General features: G+C 43.4%; 1 protein-coding gene across 5 annotated transcripts in view; it reads left to right on the plus strand.

Annotated features, from left to right (window-relative positions):
• The window catches only part of celf5a (cugbp, Elav-like family member 5a), a 135913-nt gene that overhangs the window by 33407 nt on the left and 88977 nt on the right, over positions 1–13529 (plus strand). The window lies entirely within an intron of this gene.

Raw genomic sequence — 13529 nt, forward strand, 5'->3', positions numbered from 1 at the left:
CTGCAGTGAACTTGGCTTTTTTTTTGTGTTTGAGGGTGCATGTGTACACAGGGATGTATTTTTATCCGAGGTCTCTCTTGGTCACCCCTTTGCAGCCTGCCATCGGAGGTTAGTGGGATTTACTGTGCTTGCAGGCTGCTTTACACCAGCTGATGAGATCCTGGACACGTACTCCAGACTCTTAAAAAAAAAGAAAAAAACGTATTATTGTTCCTTTAGGGTTACAAAGGCTTGTGCTTTTTTGAATGTTACTGCTTTTGTACCCTTCACACAGCCTTGAACACCATTTCAGGCATGAAAAATGAACAGCAACTAACGAGTCTAATTATCGGCGCAATGGAGTCAATTACGCAGTTAGGAACTGCAAGTTCTTCACTTACGGAAGATGTAAACTTCTGTATAGTAGAGATTTCGTCCATCCCACATTTCCGGCTACTATCGGTGAGCGACAGAAGAATCGCTACGGTGAATCGTCCATCTTGTAAAGTGTTTGCACGGCAACGCGGATTACCGATTCACAATAACTTAAGCTACTATTGAAACTGTTCCTGTCTTCCTCCTGTTGCTTTGGAGGCAAATGAAAACAGATGGCTGGCGTGGTGCTAAAGTGAAGATTGTCAGCGTCTGTATATAGCCTTTTAAATATATCGAGTGCGTCTCTATAGTGCACATAAGCGGCTTGCCGTGAAGATGATTGGCAGTCATGTTTCAAAGGCAGGCTAATTCCATTAAGCTATTGATCGCCGCCTGCCTAAGCTTTGGCCCAGTATCGGCGGCTATGAATACCTGTTTACTTGACTCTGGCCTTGGGCTCCAGAGCTCGCTTGAATGCCGCCTGTCCATCTGAGCGTTTCTCCTCCTTCCTTACAACTTTGTTCTTGTGCAAAGCAGACAAAGAAGAGCGGCTTGCTCGCAGCGGCTAGCGAGATGCTGACTGAGCTGGTTCATGCGGAAGGAAGAGGAGACTTGGCAATTGACGTTTTCTGTTATTATATACTGCTGGCGTGAGGTTAGAAGGTGCAGTGGATGGCTGATGATGGCTGCTGTTCCACTTCACCTCCATGTCCTCCTCATTTCCGGTCACGCTCTGTCCTTGGCGGCCGGCCTCCATAAAGCTGGTCATGAAATCATCGAAATGGATATATTGTGTGCTCCAATATTGTGTGCTATAAGACAATAACAATAGTTGCAGTTTAAGCCCCTCCGCGGATAAACGGCAAGCTAGGTCATTGACATAAACTTTATGGACAAAAGTATTGGGACACATTTCTATTGCATCCATAAGAAGAGAAAGCGATAAAAATGACAGAAGAGTTTGTAACTGAGAAACATAAGCTAATAGTTAGCCTAGTTTCTTTTATTTCTTCTTCTACGATTTAGTCTGAATGTCCTGTAGTTTCATGCTGCCCCTCTCAGGTCACTCATGGTACTACGACATTGTATGCATAAAAATCGTTACGTCCGTACTAACTACACTAGTCAAACATCATTAAGAATTTTTTTTTTAAAACTTTTCCCCACGTTACAAACTGCTGGCTTAATCCTACACAATCCCAACCTCACTTAACTCATTTTCATATACTCGCTGACAGAAGTTGAGAAATATGCAGATGCCACACGCCGAGACAGCAACTCCAAGGAATAAAAAAAAAAAGCAAACAATGAGCCCCCCCCCCTCCCTTGTGCATTGCAGTTTTGCTGCCCTGCTTTAAATGTGAGCCTAGTCATCGGCACTTAAACGCTTGATGGATGGTGCAGAAGTGAGGATGATTGTGGGATACGCCAGCGCCCAATGACAAGCAATTACTCATTTTTTTTGTGTGTGTAATGAAAACCTTAACACCAATCACGGAAGCTTTACACTTCATGTAATGCTACATGTCGCCTTCACCCTGGTCCGCCGTCCCTCGGGTCTCGCGGTAGACGTTTACTAAATAACCCAATTTGTAAAGGCTCAAGTGATGGCAAAACAGGCCTGCTAAGTGGATGAGCACAAGTGTTCACTGGCAGATGCGTGTGTAGTTTGTTTTTCCCCCAAGATCTATGGCGACGTCGTGCTGCGAGTCCTGGCTGTGCCATCCGTGCCATTAGGTCTTGTGATTACCATTCTAAATGTTTGCCAAGCGCTCGCCTCACACCATTATTCGTCAGGGAAGACGTTGCTGTAGCAACTATGGCATGGCTTAATTATGCTTTTTATGTGGACGCGCTCTTCATCTTTAGCCTCTGTTTTTGCACGCCGGGTTTCTCTTCTATACAGCTCTGCCGCTCGAGATAGCGATATGAAAGCGCCATCCGCCCGCTTCCACGTGCCAGGACTTCAATTACCCCATGCGCTCTTCTTCTCCGCAAAATCACTGTAATTATCTCCAGCCTACATGGGCACACTGGTTGGCAACAGGTGCCACGCGAAGGCTAATCCCCGCCCCACGTCGGCCGCATGCTATTCTTCTGGCTGGCCTCTGACGAGCCGGCTGTCACGGGCAGAATGGAGGGATGCTGCGTGGCAATAATTAGCCTGTCCGCTGGCTCCGAGTTGCAGGATGTCAAGTGTTGTGGAAATGTAGCGCTTTGGCGCAGGGGCTGGAAGCACAGTGGAGATTTTGTTTTGCAGTTGATCATAAAGTCGCTGAAGTTTTTTGAGTAGAACCTCACTGTTGGGGAATTTTAAGTGACAATTTAAATTTATGCATGAAGGAAAGTTTGCATTTGTCAAAACTAGCTAGCAAGATTCTAAAAAAAGTCACTCCTTTTCGTTGTAACAAGTGCTAAAGAGTCAACCACTTTAAAACCGTTAAATAATAATGAAAACACGCTTCCTTAGCTTTAATGTGTTTCTCAAACCTCCTTCTCTTCACATCCTTAAGTGACCCTTCTTTTAGAAAAATCGTCCTGTTAAAAAAAGAAAAACACTATGCGCTACATTTTCGACAACATTTCAATGCTCGCTGAATTAAGATAAGAATCACGAGAAAAAACAATGTTCATTTTGAGCTTACGACTTTAGAGATTGGGCTGCCTGTGTGAGTTACAGCAGGATCACGACCCCCCTCCCCTCCCCCTCCCCTCCTTATGCTAATGCATGCGCCTGAGCCGGCTTTTTTTTGCATCGACGGAAGCACGAGCGTGCAAAACCCACACAGATTTGACATCAATCCACGGCATTAAATGAAGTGTGAAAAACGGGTCAACGAGGACTTCCTGTCTTTATAAACAGCCCCGAACGCTCTCCAGATGTTCCGTGCCTCTGCTGTCCCCAACAAAATCTGCCCACATCAGCGCTAAATGGCAAAATGTAGCCTCTTTAAAGTGATATACACCGACCGAGGGGGGGGGGGGGGGGGGGTCTATCGGCTTGACTGCTGCACTTGGACTATGGTCTGGAATAAAAGTGTCAGCTTCCCTACCTGTATTTATAGTGCATTTCACTGTCTTTGCTTGAGTGCCATCCCAATGAAAATGGGCAATATCTCTTCATTTCTACCTCTGCCAGACCATCTGCGCCGGAGATGAGTTGCGCTTTTTTCCCAGCAGATCTGACGTGGATCCACACCGGGACCCACTCCGGTCCATTTACTTTTGAGAAAATATGTACTCGGGAAAAAGGCGACATACGTTTGGGGGATACAAGCGCCAATGTGCCGGGAGTAGCCACTTTAAAGGGAGCGTATTACCGAAAGGTGACACGCAAACGAAATAAAACCGGTCGAACACGGATCTGCCTCTGATGGTCGCTCGGGCCGCCGGCCTGACCTTCTCCCATCCCCGCGCAGCAGCACGAATGGCGTGGACGATTGAGTTTTCAATTTTTTGGCTCCCCTGTTAGCTCGGCCGTTATTCCGCACATTATCTTTCTGACACAGGGGGGGCCACGTTCAATGTTTAATGCTGTTTGTTTTATATTCCCGCCTCATATCCTTGTATCAAAATTTATGATGACATTCTCTACCGTCTATAAAATATTCATAAATGTCATTACTAATAACTTTCATACATCATCTAAACTGATCCTTCTGGACGCTTTTTTGCAATGCCGCCTCGCGTGTTTGGAGAAAGGCACGCGTTGCTCTTGTGTAGGGTCCAAAAGACCTGATGCGGCAGCTTTCTAATGCAGGTGATGCATGCACATGTATAATTAATTATGTAATTAATTTGAGCCAATGTTTATGTTAACATCAAGTTATAGTGAGTGCAACCATAATCACAAAAAATATCCCATGGGAAATAAGAGACGTTGAAATGATCCATTACAATATACATGAACTGCTTTAAGTGGAATTCTTAAAACTTGGAAATTATTTCAATTGTCTGTTCTTGGTTTTTAATATTTTACTATCTTTATCAATATTTTACTGATGAGACAGGACCGATTGGTTGCGTAACACTATGCTATGGCTAATTTGCGGTAATGCGAGTTTTACGGTCATCATCACATTTATGGTTAATACTTGAAGACTAAAGATTAATTTTTTATACTAAATTGGTGTGCTTTAAACTTTAGTTTTCATCCAACTTTTGATTCATGTTGAACACTGAATTGTACAGCCCCGGAAGCAAGCCGCACGTTAGCATAGCCGTACATTATGCAAGCTAACTCTGAATTTAAACTCTTGGCCATGCGGCTCTGTGTGTATTTTAATATTAAGCAATTCAGGTTATTAATACAAATGAGCTTGCGGCTTGTGATGTGATAGAAAGGTGAAAAATAGATAGATTTGCCTGCTTCTTAATAGTGGAAGGTGTTGTACATATTGCATGATATATATAAGCTGCCAATCACACTTCAGTTGGCCCACATCCACTCTGCCGCAAGTAGAAATAACGTAACACTGATTGGAGTTGAAAATAGTAGAAATATTAAATCAGTAGATTTAAAACTGCAGGATACAGAAGTGATGACCATATATATATATTTTTTTTTAAATATATTTTTTTCTCATTGAACTCATATGTAACAGCAGGAGTTTCCACTCTTTTAAAGTCAGATTTCACTGCTGATTTTTTTTCTTTTTTTTTTATTCTAGAGCCTGATTTAATTAATAATTAGCATATTGGCAAATTCTCTATAGATGAGGAGGAAACAGCTTATAGAGCCGGGCACGAATTCTCATCCTTATGAACTTTAATTGATTCCCTCTCAGCACCTCGTCTTCCCTGTGAAATTTGATTAATGGCCCATTTAATCACTCAGGGCAGTTTCTCTTACATGACATATGCATTAACCTACATGCAAAACATCCAAGGCTGATTTTTGTCCAAAGAGCACAGCAGGGGGATGAGTCATAATTTTCATTTCTGTTCTCCTGCTGTGCTGATGCGTAAAACAAACGTCGGACTTTCACCTTGATGCTGAAAGGACATAGGTGGGCCTTGTTTAAAAGTCACCAATTAGTTTTATTGTTCTTCATGCCCGCTTCCTCTGGATATGCTGCCTGTCCGTTTCAATGAAAGCTTTGGTCATCAGCGTTCCCTTTCCATCTTGAGCTGCCCCCCCTCACACACACACACCCTGAAGCAGAGATGAAAGATGAAATGGAGATTGTGACTGATGCAATTACGGTGCAGCTGATTGAAGGAGAGGCCAAATTATCACCGCCCTGATTGGGCTTTGTCTGGACTGCGAGCATGCCACGCTCTGATTAAAGTGTCGCACAAGGGGACGTGTTGATGTGTGTGTGTGTTCCTCTGTGTGTGTATGTGAGGGGGAAAAGAAAGGCTGTTGGATTGTAGAAGTGGCGGAAAAAAAAACATTGTCATCTATGACCTTCCCACCTGAGGGTCCATCTAAAGTGGAACCAATGCATTTTGTGAATCAAATGTTGGGATTAATGTTTTAAATGCTTCTCTTGTCTTCAGAAAGTCATTCTTTGTCGGACTGTTCCCCCTCCTACTTCTTTTTTTTTTTAACCTAGCCAAAACCACACCTACCGTTTTCGGATACACCTCCATGATGCCACAAGATGGCGCCAAACCCCCCTGTAACAAACAAGTAGTCCTTTTCTCCAAAATTGTATTTAGGTGATCTGGGGTCGCCGTGGCAACGATTTCTCTCCGAAGTGAAACGATGGCATTTTTCCTTTAATAATTATGAAACACCACGGCAAACAACGCCGTCCTACAAATGTTAAGTGTGTTTGTTGCATAAAATTTTCTGCAGCACGCACCTTGTACCACAGGAGGCCACTTCTTTTCAAGCGACAGAATCTGGCATCCTTTTATTTCGCTCACTGAAGCAGGCTCTCGCCTCATGGCTTCCTCTCTTTCTTCCCTCCCCCTCTCATCTCCTGCTCTCCTCTTGCATCAGCCCTTTTCAAACAGCGCGTTCAGCCGAGCCCTAACTTCAAACATACATTTAAAAAAGAACTGAAACTGGATCTCATGTACATTGGGGGAAGGGGGGGGGGGGGGGGTGAGGGGTCTTATTTTCCCAGCACTCCATCTTTCCTGCTCTCCATTCAGCCCTCCATGCGTCCCTCCCTATCCAAAACGTTGTTTGTTTATCATCATCAGAGCATTCTAGCTTCGGGTTGTTGCATCAGAATTAGCAGCTGTTAGTGTGCGTGTGTGCGTGCGTGTGCGCGTGCACCGGTTGGTGCTACCGCTTAATGCTCGTGGCTGATCCCAGGAGTTGGCTATTGCTTGTGGACTGCAAAACATTCGAGTCCTGCATATTATGGAGCTTCATTCATTTGGGCTCCTTCCAGTGTGTTTGACTTGGCCACCGGGGGCAGTATAGTACAGTCATGCAGGCAAATATAAAGAGTTTCACAACAATCCGCACTAATAATAAATTTTAATTGTTATATTGTCTTTCGACATTTGCTGCTGCACCGTTGGTGTTCAGTTATCGTGATATAATATTACCATATTTGTGCTGTGTACGATCTATTTTTAAAAATGCTAAGTGTGATGCGGTAATATCCTTTTATTAGACTCACCTTTGTGTAAAATATTTAGCCGGCGCATGGCGACCACTCAAGAAGCAGCAGCTTGGTCAATAAAGACATCTTGAATTCGAGGGCATGCTGTGCTCGTTTTACTTACGTGGCACAGCGGGAACAGCTCCATTAATTATTGAAATCGGAGGCTCGCTCCGGAGTAACTGGAACTGATGTTCCGCACATGTTCTTTCTCTGTGCACCAGACTGGACAGTTGTAATATTCCGAGTTGTTGTTTCTGCATGAAGGAAATTGTCAGGAGAGAATGTGGATTGTTTTGAAGCGTGACATCATCGGGAGTTAATAGCACTGGGTAAATCTTTAAACAACTCTCCTTGCTATTGAGACGATTCTATTTGAATGACGTGTTCAGACAATAAATCACAAGAATTCTTTTACAAGTTTAAGGAGAAGCAAAACGCAAGGAAGCCCCCCCCCCTGAGTACAAAACATTGCGGAGGCATCTCGAACAACTAGCATAAAAGTCACACGCCCACTAAACCTTCCGAATTAAGATCATGTGGAAATGTCGGGCTGTGCTTTTCCGCCACATCGCCTGCCAAGTGTAGGTTGCTCTCGCTCGGATTTGGCTTAGGCCAGACTCCCACTTATATATACGAAGAAGAAGGTCGGAGCGGATGGCGCTTGGATCCCAGGCTCCAATACAGATGGCCGCTTTACATCCAGTATGGGGAAGCTTTTTTACGTGCCACGCCAGTGAATATCGATGCCTTTAAAGCGTACTCGGGCGGTGGGAGGCTCCGGTGGATTGGCGAGCCAGGCTTGGACTAGAAGCCTTAGTGAGTGTCAGGGGCTATTGGAGTGTGGCTTATAGGGATGAGGGTTTCTATTCAGCAGGCTTTATGGCTTAAAATGTCTTTGTCTTTATCACGGCAACTGGAGCGTGATTAAACAGCACACATTTAATGTAAAACTGAGCAGGCAGTCAACCTTGATTTTATTCTTTTTAAAGAGGTTTTAATGGAAATTTTACCAGAGCAGCCTGCTACATGTGATCATATCTTTTTTTTTTTGTCAAGCACCATGGCCTATTAGCCATGATTAAGTGAAGCAAATCATTGCAAATTGTACAGTGGATTAAAAAAAGTCTACACACCCTTTGTTTGGATATGAAATTTTAGTTAAAAAAAATATTTAAAAAATCACCTACTGTTATTAATGTGATTTTATAACCTGTAAAATTCAATTGAACCTTTTTAAGTGGGAAAATAAATACAAACAACTGAGATAATGCGGTTGCATAAGTGTGCACACCCTCTTGCTGTCCTGTAGACTTCTTCTGTCTTGATATAGAAACTACTGAATATTCTACAACAAAGTTCTTTAAAAACAGAAAAAGAGGGGAATGTTGTAAGGTTCTCAAAAATATGTCTTCGATGTAGCTAACTAAGCTAGCAAAGTATTTGAAACCGAAGCAACAGCGCCTCTGCTGGTTGCGGTCACTGACACGCTTAATCAATGTCTATGTAATCCACCGTCCAAGATGGCTGCTTTTTATTTTATTTTTAAACGGCGTTCATGTGGTGTATCACTTACCTCCTAAGGTAAACTTGATATGCAAACACTAAGCCAGCACCGGCGCCGCCTGTGTCATTTTGCGCTGGTGGTCAATGTTTTTCAATCACTTTGCCAATTAGGTGAAACCACAGAGAAAATGTTGAATCGATTTTCAGGGTGGCGTTTGCTGCACTTCGATTGCCGCCATGTAATGACAGTGCGTCTCGCCTCAGTATTTCCCTACTGAGCACGTTGTGTGTACAGTACACTAATCAAATTCTCTCTTTTTTTTCTTCTCTCTCCCTCCCTCTGTGTGCCGTTGTCCCTGATGCATCTCCAACATCAGGTAAGAAATTGTTCTATCATTCCTCCAATCGATAGCAATATGGCTCGTAGCTAGCAGCACACTGACATCGTCAACACTCAGAGATTTAGATGTGTGCAAATAGCCGCTGTGATCTTTCACACCCGGCGCCGACAATATTATCAGAGCCGGCGCCGGAGCGCTGCACTAAATCCACCTCTCGTGCTTTTTTGTTTGCATCTTTCATCAAGAGCGATACATCCTTGTGTAATGAAGGCCGTTTGGTGAGAGCAAGCCTGGGCAGGTGTGGCGGGTTGTTTTTCGCGACAGCGCCTCCCTCCCTCTCGCAGTTTATGACGAATGGCGGGGCAGCGGGCAGGCTAACTGGGAGGTAACGCCTGTTGGTTCGTTAGTAGGCCAGGTCACATGGGCATGGCGCCGTACATATACATCTCAGCGCTCTGGACATAATGGGCACGTATGCGCTAATGTTTTTTTTTTTTTTTATTATAGTGTGCTTCCTCTAACGTTGACCGCAATTCCTTCCGGGACCTTTTTGACAACAGGAAATAATGGTCATCACATTCATGTTGAAACTTATTAAGAAGGCAGGGGTCACTTTTAATATAAACTCATTCACTGCCGGGCAGATTGTTTCACCAAAAATCAGGTTTCTGACCTAAAAGCAAGAGAAAACCTTTTCTATTGACTTCTTAGATGATTACGCTTGTTGCTGTTGTAATTTTTCTTGGCTTACGGGTTACTTTATTCCCCTTATGAGACAGAGATGGAGTTTTTGATGTTCAGACTGATAATATAAAAAATATACTGACGTTCGATCTTGCTTTGTAGTGGATGGGCGAAAATATGTAGCGGTTAGCTTAATTCAGGTTCTATGTTTGTCCTCACCTTTTTCCGTGGGAATGAATGCTGGTCTTGCACTGATCATGCCGGTTGAGCATCATTTATTAATGAAAAAAGCAAATGCTTCAAGCTAATCTCCAAGTTCCTAACTCGGTGTTCAAGCTGAATCTTGCAATCAATAGACTCAACATAATCGCTTCTCTTTCCTTCATTAGCTCAGTCACAGCCGCCACCCCCACCCCTCATTGTTCTTTTTATGTCACTGGCGCACACACACACACTCTCCATCTTGACTAAAGGCTCTCCGAGGGCCACGGCCCGAACTGCTGGCCCTGTCTGTCTATTAATAAATGGCATTAACCACCTGGTCCATCGGGGACTATTCATTTTCAAGATGAAGTGCCCAAAAGTACAACACAATGCCGTCTCTTTTTTTTTTTTTTCTCTCCTCCTTTTACTTTTTTTTTTTTTTCTTTTTACGGCCTCCTCATTACTGCTCGGGGCAGCTCAAGCCTCATCAGCGGGCCGTCTTCCCCGTTAGCCCATCGTCCTTCTGCCTTTAACCACTTCGCCTCCCTTTACATCAGCAAAGAAGAAAAAATCAAAAGTAGAGCCAGACAAATGAATGATCTATTTATTAGTGATTCTCCAAGTCTGGCAGGGGCACCCTCTAGTGGTACACAAAAGAATGATGGCCTGAGCACAGTTCAGTTATATTTAACCTTTTCGTACAATATACAGTATGGTATTAGCTTTTTATTATTATTAGAACTGTTGTCTGTGAAACTTTCACTCTGTACCTTTGAAGAAATAAGTATGTCGAGTCTTGATTTACAATATTTTAGTCTGAAATAAATCACTTACATTAGCATCATTTGGCTAGCTCATTAAGTGTTTACAATTTATTGCGGAATAGACCAACTCTTATCACAGTTAAGTTGCATTTGCTATTCTGCGGTTGTTTTAATTGAATTATTATAAGACACATTAGCTATCATGCGTGTCATTATCACTATCTACAAAAATATCCTTGGGCAACCAGCCAGATGCCGACAATTTACGACGACAGTGTAGCATCTGAATTAAACAACACGCCGAAGAAAAATCAAGACACAGATCCTGCCGCTGCTCAATCACGTAAAGTGTCACGAAACCTGGCAACACATCACACGATGATGATTTGGACCCCCACCAACGTATTCAAATTTGGGGTCGCCCGCCTTCCAACCGTCGGCCCAGCGCAGCGCTTTCAACAGGCACTAATAGCATTTGCAATACCGAGCACGTCCCTTCCACACTGATCTAATCAGCATCATCATCAACTTTACATGCAATGTGGTACCAGGGGTGTTTCATTTGGAGCAATTTCAGTCCCCCAACCATGCTACATTGACTCTGGAGCTGCACAATAAGCTGCCCACACCAATTTACTGTGATGCATGACAACGCTAAGTCGTTTAGAGCATCACGTTTAGGGCCTGTGCTTGGCTTTAATGACTATCACTGTAAATAACTTGACAATCACGCTTACTAATGCTACAATGGGCAGGCAATATCAGAAAAAAAAAAAAAAAATTACGACGACACAGGTTTGATTGGTTTCTCATTTTTAGGCTATATGAATTTTAGGGGATTTTTCTTTTTTTTTTTTAAATCGACGAATCAAATCGCAGGTACTTGTCGGTGCCTGTGTCTGAATGTCAAAATATTTGTTCCGAATATGTTTTTGCAGTCCCCGGCAATCGGGTGATGGCGATGGTTTGAAGTTGGTTGAGAAAGCGCCTCATTATACTCACCCAGTCACACAGTTATTCTCTATGAAGTGCAGATAAAAGCGAGGAGAGAGAGAGAGAAAGCGGAGAGCAAGAAAAAAAGAACACTAGAAAAAGAATAGTGTGGAAAAAAAAGTCTTTTAAAAATGTGGAAACAAAAGGGCGTGCATTAAAAGATGGGCGTAGGAAGGAAAGCACCATGTGTTTTCTTTTTCCCCTGTTGTTTTTTTTTAAGATGCAAAAACGATGAAATTATGCCAAGACGGCAACGCCCCTGACTCGTTTATCAGCTGAGCTGAATGTTTTCAAATTTCCAGCTCTACTTTTCAAGTCTGAAGACAATTTCAAATGGCTGCATATGGCCAAAGCTCAATGCTTTTTGCCCTCATTGTATTTTTGATTTTATTTTTTTTTTTGTTCCTAGCATGTACAATATTCTCTGTTTTGTCAACCTCTATACAGTAAAAAAAATAAATAAAAATATTCCACTTGACAACATACATAATTGCAAACAAGTACTAAAACAGTGACCTAAAACAGGAAGCTGCCATGTGTGGTCTTCCTAGCATGTTTGCATATTTTTGTTTATTAATGGCAACTCTCAATCCAGAGAGGCGGACGTTTCCATCTCGCTAATCATCAATTCCGTCAGTGCCCACGCAGTTTTACACATTGCTTCGTGCACAAAGCTAACAAGAAAGCCCGTAATGTTGTGTACAGTGTCTGCAAACACACACACTCAGGTCGGTGGTTTGTAATGTGCCGTCAGTTTCCAAGGGACAGATGTGTGTTTCTGTTTTTGTGTAGCGCCATGCGTCAATCACGATGCCTTCATCAACCATCTGGTGCTCTGTCGGTCGACGCCAGAGTGTGATTACATTAAGACAATGACAAATGTTTGTGGGGATTTGTTTTGTCTTTTCAATGGAATCCGCACGCTAACGTAGCCGTATGATATTGAAAATTGCAATAACAGTCAAAAGGAAACCTGTAGAAACATCTTTTATCTGATGATCGATGTATTAGATAATTGTATGTTTGGACAAATATTCGCTCGGAATGTTTTCATAATGAAACCGCGAAACTTTGGTTTAGCTAGGCTTCCATCAAACCTGATTATGGATGGAATAAGAAATAAAATCTCACAGAGCGGATTAGAAACATGGAAAAGTATTTGTGTACGCTTACAGCCACCCCTCAGTGAGATCATTTGTCACCCTAGCCACCCCACTACAAGTTTCTAGCTCCGCCCCTGATTCCCTCTCATTACCATATATGTCGCCACATGACAACCATATTTCAAGCGTTCCACTTTAGCTATATGTGACATCCCCGAAAAGCCGTAGAGAGGAGGCGACTGGCAATTGCTGCCTCACTTGACATTCTATCACGTTTGCATCCATCCACTTTGAATACGCAATCACATAGCTCCCCCCAGCAGATGAAATGGCATCCGGTTGACTCGCCTTTTTCCCGCGCACGCATGTTGCGAGGCCCGCCCGTGTCGTATATGTGTGAGATGAGCAACCCCTGGGATCTGCTCTGTGATGAAACATTCACGAAGAGTTGCCAGAGGAGCACGTCGGGCGGCCGGCTGTAAAATGAAGCTCCGTAGAAGCAATCTACACTCACGGAGACCTATCGCTTTCATTACTGTCGAAGCTCTGCGATTCAAAGGCTGTATTTTAAGATAAACGCCGGACAGTGGGCGGGGCTTACGGCTCATTTGCATACGCCTGCTGAAAACGTGCCGTCTTTCAGGTCCACGCTGAATCTCGGATAAAACGCATTAGCGAGGTTTGTAGTTTGCCGGCCATACGTTACAGCGCTCGCCCACTGTATGTATGTTAAATGAAGATAAATAGATTACATTAATCGTACAGTATCTGCGCAAAAAGCAAGTGATTAATGCAACCGTTTGCTGATTCAGAGCCTGCGATGATTTACGAGCACTTTTATTGCTGATTACGTTCCGCCGTGCACATTGTTCATCCCGAGTGGGAACATTCCACGTGAGCACAAGAGCACAAGGTTCATCCCGGTAAGTTGGTTTAGCCAATCGGGCAAACAAGGAAGCTTTGAGATCCCCCCCCTCCCCCCTCCCCTCACTGTCCCATCATCGAATGAACCGA

Source organism: Syngnathus scovelli, chromosome 10, assembly GCF_024217435.2.
Source record: "Syngnathus scovelli strain Florida chromosome 10, RoL_Ssco_1.2, whole genome shotgun sequence".
Lineage (NCBI taxonomy): Eukaryota > Metazoa > Chordata > Actinopteri > Syngnathiformes > Syngnathidae > Syngnathus > Syngnathus scovelli.